The following is a 6,000-nucleotide window of genomic DNA, read 5'->3' as shown; positions in this document are numbered from 1 at the left end:
AAATGTATTCTGTTAAATTATTATATAATTATTATTGTATATGTATATTACACAGTATATTATATTATCATATATTATTAATATATATTATATATTACAATTATGTACATTAGTATAATGCACTAATAATTGTATAAGTATTATATAACATACCAATTTTATACTATAATAGTACATTGTATTAAGATATACTAATTAGTAATTATAATAATTAGCATATTAGTAGTATATTATAATGTACTATTAATAATATAGTACATATTATTTATATTTAGAGGCTGCAGAGAGAAGGCAAAACGAGGATGCATCTCAGGGAATGTTGGATGTTTAATCTCTGGAGTAAAAGAGAAAGAAAAGAAAAAAATAAAAAAGCAAATTGCTACATCGGGGTCCCCACCAGAAGGTGAACTTAGGTGTACAGTTTCAAGAAGCATGACATGAGTGGAAAAGTCTGCTGCCAACAACTGTTTAATATCTGCAATCAAGTGGAATTCCTCAATTTAATTTCTTCTCTGAATAAATTAAGATTTAGACTTTGTAATACTATTGCCTTGAAATGTAATGCTAAAAAATAAACTTGATTTGCAAGCATAGAAGATGGCTAGACCTTTCACTGAACACTTATTTTCCTATATTTGCTCTTCTTCAGTAAGCAGGTGATTTGCTATTTTTCTTAGTATTTAAAAGATGTAACTAAATAGTGAATATATACATTGCATATAAAATTCTGCATATACCTCTAAGATTAAAATTTGCAATTGTATTTCCATGTCTTATAAAATGATCTAATGACTTAAAAATATATATAATATATAAATATGTAAAAAGCTGTTAATACATAATATATTAACCTAATGATATATTATTTAATAATATAGATACTATATAATAAAATATATATTATTTGTAGTATATTATATATATTATATTATTACTATTAGTATACTTTATACCACTAATAATATAATAAGATATGATAATAATATGAATAGAATATATATTGCATGGATTTGTTGCAGAGGTTCAGTGAGTTAATTCCTGCATGGTGCCTGGGACATAAGTGCACAGGAATAGTTTTAAATAAGGGAAGCACCTGATGGATGGAGGAAGGGAGCAGATAGGAGTGGCTTCACCCTTGAAACTGAAAAATAACTAAAGTTTGTATACACTGTGTAACTGTGAGGGCTCACTGCTTTTCCATGTCTTCATTTTCTTTTATAAGCTGCTTTTGAGGCCAATTTTAAGTGACATCTTTAATGAATAAGAGGAGACAGAGTTGTGTAGTAGAAAAGCATTGGCTCTGGAATTACACAAACCAAGGAAGAATTATATTATTAATAGTACATCATAATATACTACTAGTATGCTAATTATTATTACTAATTATTGGTATATTTAATAGCTGAATGATGCTGAATAGTTTACTTAATTCTCTGGGCCTCAGTTATATTAACTATAATTTCAACAAATAACAATATAAACAATATGAAAATATTTAAAACTTCTATCTCTAAAGGCCGTTAAAACTATTTTAATCATATTGTCTATTAAAGGTTTTAGATGAAAAGGGGTTGCTTTACAAAAGATTTGATCTTACGGTTTTGCAAAATCATATTAAACATGTTTTTCCCCAATTGTAGCAAATTCAGTCAATTCTCCAACCAACTTTCATGGTAGCACTGCCATTGGAAAGGCATTTACAAGTTGGTTTAAATGTTACAGGGTTTATTATGGATACATCTCATGTATTCTGTGGCAGGTTTCCCTTTTATGTTTCAATGCCTCAAAAAGATCTCTTCTGATACTGTATTTTTAATTCATTTCCACTTGTTGAAGGGGGATATCAGGTTTTATTTCAAATTTGTGTCATCCCATCGCTATGTGATATTTGACATTACAAAATATAATGCAACTCTCCACATATTAAGCTCGAGACACTCATAAATTTGCACTCCAAGCCCTCATTGACTTCAGTAGGGCTTGGACTTGTGGAATGATTGCAGATCAAGGCATTTTGATATAATGTAATTTTTTTAAGTAGCTTTTTTCCATAAGGAGAAACATGCTGCGAATAGCAAACTACCTGCACAGCACACACACAGCAGTCAGTACTCCTGCTCCTTGTCAAAACATTTTCTGTTCATATGTAAGTATTGACTGTGGCGAGAGACTTAAAATGACTTCAAGGAAAATCTCTGTGGCCACACTCTACTCCCTATTAGCATAACACAATTTGAGGAGCTTCATTAAAATCCATTTTTATAGAACCACGCCTTGCATGCTTTATTACAGTAAACTAGCTATCAATTGGACTACTGACCTTCTATGTATGCAAATCATAGTATCTTTTCCATTATTTTAAAATGCTTTTGTTTCTAAATGAAGATTTATTTTGCCAGTTGATCACTGAATGAGCATGCCCAATAAATCATGAAGAGCACAGTCTACAAATATGTTTCAAGTTCAAGCAGCAATGATCTGCTACTTACAATCCTGAAGATAATAAACATTTTTATCCAATCATCCAGAGTCTAAAGAAATTCAAAAAAATGGAAACTCTTTGAAATATACAGGCTTTTGGGTATCAAATTACCTCTGAAACCCCCCACCCAGAAGTATCTCTAACAAAATCCATTTGAAATACTGCTTCAATATTCTAAAAAATCAATAATTTAAACCACAGGTTGAACATTTTTACTGCTTCCACTGCAGACTGTCATTTTTCGAAATGAAAATGCTAATGATACCGAAGGGGAAAGCACTAAGCCGAAGAGATGCATGAATGAAACGTTGGATTGGCTAGACTTGCTGGTTTGATCTCTTTCTCCCTCACTCATCTGTGACAAGATGTCTTTTAAAATCAACAACTTTCATTTCAGTGTTTCTAAAAAATGCACTTCTCTGTTGTACATTACATCCTTCTCTATAGGAAGTTAAGGAATACGCTGCAGCAAGACATTTTATAGTAAATATGAATACAGAATGTAATACCAAGTAGGCTGTATTATTTCAGTGCAATCTATAATGTTGGGACACCTTTAAAATATTGCAGAGAGCACTGGAGAGAGGATAATCCCCTAGTACTAACGGTTTTCATATTCATACCACTGTACTAAAACATAAGCCATGAAGGAAGCCATGGAAATCCAGAGCCCAGAGGAGTTCAACTCAAAAAAAAACTTTTTCATTGCCTTTGAAATTTATTTGTAGTCTTTAAAGATTTAAGAAGTAAAGGTCTGAGATCAGGGTCATTGTCTTCTCTGTAGGGTTCCTGGCTTTGAATTTGCTCTGCCTAATATAGGATCTTGCTAGTAAACTTGGTTAATGTCAGGTGGAGTAATTTTCATCCAAGAACTGGGAATTATGATTCATGAGATGTAAAACACCTTACTGGAGGGAAGACTAGGGAGGTGGAGAAAACAAAACAATGATTGCCAATAAATAGCCGAACATGGTCCCATGAGCTATGGGACTCCTAAGGGAGAAAGCTGGTCCCCTAAAATAATGTAATTAAAAAGAGGCCCATAGCAAACCTTTTACAAGTTTCTCATTTCTTTCCTAAAAACCTACAGAAAACTAAATTCTACCTGCAGCAAAATGACAGCAACAAAATATTATTGATCAATTTCTATTATGTGATAAATCACATCATGTTTCCCTCTGGAAGCAAAATACTCTAACAAGACAGAAGAGGGCAATTCAGTCTTTGTTGAGCATCTGCTGTGTTCAAGGAACTGAGATATGACTGTAGGGACAGATAGAACAGAGGAATTAGAAATTATTAAAGCTCAGTTTATCCATGCAGTGGAGATTATGACATCTACCACAATGAGTTGTTAATAGTAAAAGAGAAAATGTAAATTATATGGCTTTCAGAATGCTTGACATATAATATATACACAATAAATACCCAATGCTTTCACAGAGGAAAATTGACCTGGTATATAGATAACTCTAAAAAAATTAAAATGCTTTAAATTTTTTTGTTTTAAAGATAGGGTCTTGCTGTTGCCCAGGTTGGAGTGCAGTGGTGCGATCATAGCTCACTGCATCCTCGAACTCCTGGGCTCAAGTGATCTTTCTATCTTAGCCTCCCAATTAGCTGGGACTACAGGCATGTGCCACTATGCTCAGCTTAAAAACATGAATTAAAATTCAGCATGACAGAATTGAAAAGAGCTGACTGATAGCTGGTTCACCTATCTCATTTTAAAAGGCTTCACAGTGTGTTAGTGGCAGTTTTGGAATTTCATTGCAATTTCTGTCTTTTTCCTCTTAACACAGGTGGTTCTAGGACTCCAACAGTTTATAAGAACACAACTTTAAGCCTGGGCAACATGGCAAGACCCCAACTCTACGAAAATACAAAATTAGCCAGGCATAGTGTCACACTCCTGTAGTTTCAGCTACTCAGGAGGCTGAGGCGGGTGGATCTCTTGAGCCAAGGAGATAAGGCTGCAGTGACCTGTAGTCATGCAACTGCACTCCAGCCTGGACGACAGAGTGGAAGTTTGTCTCAAAAAAGAAAACACACACACATACGCACAATTTTAAGATAAAAGAAAGCTTCCAGGGTGGGTCACATCTAAGCTGGCTCCTGAGGATGAATTGTATTCTCAAAAGGCAAGATACTGGACAGAGCTCTTCAGATACGAGCACATTGCATGCACAAGTGGTGGGGCAGAAAAGCACAAGCCATCTTCAGAGACTGTGCATGGCACCCACAGGCAACTTTACCTTCAGTAGTGAGTGATCTGCACATCCATGTGCACAAGCATAATTTGTGGACTGAATAATAAAAACATCATGTGAAATCTGCGAAATTTTATCAGGTTCCAAAGGGACACATATTTTAAACATGTTAAGGCTTCTGTTATTATATCTCCTTTATGGGAAGAGGTTGGTGGGAGGAATTAAGACTAAGAGAAAGTTAAGATGGGAGAGGGCATTGTAGGCACGCTAAGATTTATGGCCTTTCTCCTACAGAGAGGCAGGAGAGAGACGTCAAAACATACTTTGGGGAGATAAAGTTGGATGAAAATAAGTACATTAAAGTCTGTAATGTCCAGAAAGACTACAGAAATCAGACTTTTAAGAGGTTCAGGCAGTGTCCTTTCTCTGTGCTCCCTCTTCCCTTCATTGAAAGTTAAAAGTCAAAATGTAAATACAGACCTAAAAGGGTAAATCATTGTTTTTCAACTTTATTCATGTGAACTCAATGTTTTAATAAATTTCTCTTTCCAAGCCACATCAAAATGATTTGTTACAGTGTTGATTTTATTGTTATTGATTATATTATTATTACATTAGCATTTGAATCTGTGAAGTGCTGTAAGACAGTTCATTAACAATTTGCCATGACACCTCTGCTGGGTAGGAGGATGACACACATCATTATCATTATGATTCAGATTTTCTTTTACAGCTGGTACCATGATAAATGATTTACAGATAAACATAGCAATACTCAAGTTATTTATATCAAGTTAATTAATCACATTGATTTAACATCCCATTCTGTTATTTAACTTTTCCCCTTTCTATGTTAGTTTTAGATCTAATTTTAGAATAATTAAATTGAATTTTAAATTTAGAACTCTGCATTAGTACCTATATCACATCTGAAAAATTATTAACATTTTCAGATCAATTTTAATAACTGGAGTTCCTTTATTAGGTTGACCTTTTCTTTCCAAATATTTGACATCATTATAGTCACAGAATAAAAGTACTTATTGACAGTTTTCTTTTGATATTGAAAAGTCCTGCTTCAGTGACTGCACAGAATATAGTAACCATGTTTTTCTCATCTTATGTTCACTTCCTTTGCAAAACAATAAACAGGTGGCAAGTCAGCGATACCAGAGTTTTTCCTAACTTCTCTCTTCTCATATCTAGCCTCACGCAGTCAGTCACCAGGACTGCTACTTTACTCTCTTTTACACATGTCAAATAGGTTCACTTTGCTCTAGATACAACTTTGAACCAATATGTTTTCTT

General features: G+C 33.7%; 1 protein-coding gene and 1 pseudogene across 1 annotated transcript in view; one reads left to right on the top strand and one right to left on the bottom strand.

The window, feature by feature from the left end:
• The window catches only part of LOC108514369 (small VCP/p97-interacting protein pseudogene), a 13,408-nt pseudogene extending 12,967 nt beyond the window's left edge, over nucleotides 1–441 (top strand).
• The window catches only part of DPYD (dihydropyrimidine dehydrogenase), an 875,642-nt gene that overhangs the window by 413,016 nt on the left and 456,626 nt on the right, over nucleotides 1–6,000 (bottom strand).

Source organism: Rhinopithecus bieti, unplaced genomic scaffold, assembly GCF_001698545.2.
Source record: "Rhinopithecus bieti isolate Rb0 unplaced genomic scaffold, ASM169854v2 scaffold_1887, whole genome shotgun sequence".
NCBI lineage: Eukaryota > Metazoa > Chordata > Mammalia > Primates > Cercopithecidae > Rhinopithecus > Rhinopithecus bieti.
This window is presented reverse-complemented; position numbering and strand designations above follow the sequence as displayed.